The sequence below is a fragment of the Alosa alosa genome, unplaced genomic scaffold (assembly GCF_017589495.1).
Source record: "Alosa alosa isolate M-15738 ecotype Scorff River unplaced genomic scaffold, AALO_Geno_1.1 AALO_1.0_unplaced_5, whole genome shotgun sequence".
Classification (NCBI taxonomy): Eukaryota; Metazoa; Chordata; class Actinopteri; order Clupeiformes; family Clupeidae; genus Alosa; species Alosa alosa.
The window spans coordinates 129,002-133,767 of record NW_025962652.1 but is presented as its reverse complement, the minus strand read 5'-3'; positions in this window follow the sequence as shown (position 1 = coordinate 133,767).

Below are 4,766 nucleotides of genomic sequence, written 5' to 3'. Positions count from 1 at the left end.
TTAAAAATAATTCTATTTCTTCATACATAATATGTTGACCTAATTTATATAATAATTTATCAAAACAATTTCAAGAAATATTCATCTTAGAAAAAAAATTATCATTAATATGGATTTTTATTTTTGAAAACTATTCTTCTATATTATTAAAATTATTATTTTCTAAATTTTCTATTATATTATTAAAATCTATAGATAATTTATATTTTTCTATACATATTTCTTTTAAATAATCTAAAAAAGTTATATTATTATTTTTTGATTTAGTTATGAAAGAAAATGAATCTTCATATAGAATTTTTTTTATAATCTTGATTTTTTGATCTAACTAATATTCTTTATCTTTAATATACTATATTATTATATTTAATCGTTGATATATTACCATATCTTTATTATAAACTATATCTAAATTCTTATTAAATTTTTCTATTATATTATGAATTTTATTTTTTTGATTATTTATCTATTCTAATTCTTTATCCTAAATAAATTGATTTAATAAATTAAGTTCTTGAAATATATTTTTTCTTTCATTTTCTATATTATTATTATTTTTTTTACTAAATATCATATCATTTTCTTCATAAAATATAACAGTTGAAAAGCTATATCCTAAATTAGCACGATCTAAAATTCTATATTCTAAAATATCATTTCATCAATGATTTTTAATTTTTCAATTTTTACATATTTCAAGCCAATATGAAAAATAATTAACTTCACCATAATAAGGCATATTACGTTTTAAATTATCTATAATAAAAAAGATTTTTATATTATTATATCTATTATTAGACTAATTATTTAAATTTTCAAAAATATATTTTATATATATATTTATTATTTCTACATTATTTCTATATGTTTTATATATACTGTATTTTTTAAATTCTTTATAAAAAATACTCCAATTATTCTATATTTCATCTAAATAATTCTTTTCTATATTTTTAAACATTTCTACTATTTTTTCATTTATTTTATCTAAAGAAATAATAATACTATCATTTTCATTATTATAAATCTCATATCAAGATTTTAATTTTTCTTTTTAAGTTTATTAAATAATTAACGTCGTTATTTATTGTATAAATCTAATATATAATTATATAGTATGTAATAAAAAAAATATTAATTTTAACATTTAACTGATATTTTAATGATATTTTTATAGATTTTATATATATACGTTTTTAATTATAAATCAAATGATTATTTTTAAAAAATAATATTTAAAGTGAATATTAAACATTAGAAAATAAAGAAGAAAAAAGAGATGATAATATAAATTAAAAAAACTATTATTAATATATAAAGATAAATAAATAATTAAAAATAATGATAAAATAGAAAAGAAAATTTAAAAAAAAATTTAAAAAAAATAGTTAACTCATTTACTTTTACCATTTTTAATATATATTATCATAGTATTAAATTAAAAATTATAGAAAAAAGTATATTTATAAATTTTATATATATTAAACTATTAAAAATTAACATTCTTAAAGATAAAAAAATAATTATATTCATTTAAATAAATTTTTTGAATGATTTAATTTAATAATTAAAAAATATAATGTATGTGAAATTATATATATATATATTCATATAACTACTTAAGTATACTAAAAGAGTATACTTTAAGTATAAATATAAAAACATAATCTAATATTAAATATATAGTTTAAGAACATATAATAGAAATTAAAATATAATTAATAAAATAAAAAAGATTTTGAAAATAAAATAAAGTAAAATTATAGAAAATAATTATTTTAAACTAATTAAAAATAAAATATTTTAAAAATAGAAAACAAAAAATATAAATATTTAGATATTTATCTAGATATTTAAAATAAAGAGTATAAAATTATAATAATAGGATTATTTAAAATAATAATTATATTCTTTAAAAATTATAGCAATAAATTTAATTTTACTTTACTTAGGGGGATTGGGAATATTATTAAAATATAATTAATATATATAGAAACAATTATATTTCATAAAAACAAATACTAATTATCTATTTCATAAAAATAAATACTTTCTATGTCATAATAATATTACTATCATTTTATTTATAAAAATAATTTTTATTTAAGTTATTAATAAAAAAAAACAACAAATATAGAAAATGATTAGAATATCAATTTTAAAATTTTCTATAAAAAAAATACTTTTTTTTGATTTAAAAATAGAAAGAAGAAAGTGATGAGATCTTTAGTAGGAGGACAGTCATAGTCTAAGCTTGACTAGAAGATTAAAGAGATTAGAGATGATCAATCTCTTATTACCAATAATAATTTTAGTTCAGTTTTATTAGTATCTTGTAAGAGCTCCAACTTTTAATATTAGTTTAGATAAAAAAATCTTTAGAATTCTTAAATGTCTCTTTAATTAAAAAGTTATCTTTATATGATGATAAAAAATATTAGACTCATATTAGCTCCAAATAAGAGAAGAAAAATTAATGAGGATATTGATTAGTCTATCCTTTAATTAGTCAGAATGTATTTGGTTATATAGTAGTAATCAAAAATCATATATGAGTATTGATGTCCGAATATCGATATTCATCCTATACTTCTTGTTAAGATAAAAAATTCATGAGATTAGATGTCTAACATTAAATCTTAATAAACTCAGTGAAAGGTATAATATCATTTCGAAAATAAACAATACCATGACCTTTCTATTAACTTCTGATAATATTAAAGCCTTATATAAAGATAACTTACATAGTAGGTAGTACTATTTACAAAAATATTGTAAATAGTACTAAGTTAAAGTCATCTGTAAAGATTGTTAATATCGAATATAAAACTACCTTTTTAAAGACTAAAGAAGATAATTTATTTTATATTAAAAGTTTTACTATAGTAGGATAGATTAAACTAGAATATAGAGTTGTTACAAGATGATTAATTTATTATCTCTACTGTTAGTTATTTAGTTATAGTTTAGTCTCTATTTAATATAGATGAAATAGTTCTAGCTAGAGACTAGTTTATAAGATTAATTAGGAGATAGAGTATTTAAAAGAAATAGTCTTATTAAATACTAATGATTTTAAGAAGTCTATAAACTACTTATATTAAAAAAAGAGATATCTTTTATTAGTAACCGAACTAGATATACTCTAGGATATGAAAAAGATTATTGTTTCTGTAGTTATATGGGATATTATAAAGAATTATAATTATCTGATTTTAGAGGTAATATCTATCAATATAGACAAATAAATAATCTATATTGATAGATTATTAAATATCTTTTAACAGAATAAATATATATAAGCATAAGATAATAAAATAATTAATAAAAATTTAAAAATAATATAAAATTCTCCTAAAAACTTAAAAATGTATTTTATTTATTTATTTTCTCTATTTTTTTTCTACAGCAACAACATCAGCAACAGCAACAACATATCATTAAAAAAATTAGAATAATTATAAAAAATATAAAATAACCCTATTTTGTTGATATTATATTTGAATCTAGAGTTTCTAATAATTCTTCTATTTCATGTATACCGTTTAAAAAATTATCTATATCTTTTTTCTAAATAAAAGTATTTTCTTTTAATTTTATTAATTTTTCTGTTTTTTTATAAATTTGACCTAAAAATAATATTATATTGTTTTTTGTAATATTTCATATACAATCTGCATTATTTTTAATAATATCATCCATTTTTTCTATTTCCTATTTTATTGATATTAAATTATGTATGTTAGAAAGAAGAAGTTCTATATCTTCCTAACTATAATTATTTTTTTTTATATTTGCACTAGCATCTTTTACTATATTTAAATACTCTTGCATTTTACTTACAGATTCATTTAATTGTTTTTTTACATGACTTTTACTTATACATAATATGTTTATAGAAATATTAGATATAAATATTATTAAAATCAAAAATATTTTAATATTCATTTATGTAAAATTTATGTAAAATAAATAAACACAAATCATAAAGTATATAATATTTTTATGATTTCTATTTATTTATAATATTTTATAACTAATTTATATTTATTTAATTTTTTGTAATAAATTTTAAATTTAATTTATTTATTATTATCATACTCTTATGTATATTTACTTAGTCAAATAATATCTAATGATCTACAGATTACTCTATAGATCATCTATTTGATATTTATTAAAACAATAAAAGCATATTTATTATTTCAAATTTTTCATTAAATTAAAATTAAGATAATACATAAACAAAGAAATTTTTTTTAAATATTTTACATTAAAATCTAAATTATTTAAAAAGGAATATATATTAGATATTTCTAATAATAATATTTATGATTATTCTATTTTTTTTAAATTTATAAGTTTTGAATTTTATATATGATAATTAGTATAATATTACAATGACTTATATTATTAATTAAATATTTTTTATAAATTTAAATTATTAATATTGATTAAATTTAAGTTAAAATAATATTTTAATTAATAAAAAATATTTAAAATTTTTAAGTTTTAATTTGAAATCATATAATTATTTATTCATTCTAATAAGTTGTTTTTTTGAATATCTTCCTCTACAACAACAGTAATAACAACATCCATATACTACTAAAATAATACAAGATATTTTTTTAAGAAATTTTAATTTTTAAAAATTAATTATTTAATGTTTCTAATGGCCACCTTATACACATTTACTCCATCAAATGATATCTAATGTTCCACGGATTGCTCTGTGGACCACCTACTTGCCTATGTTGGCAGGT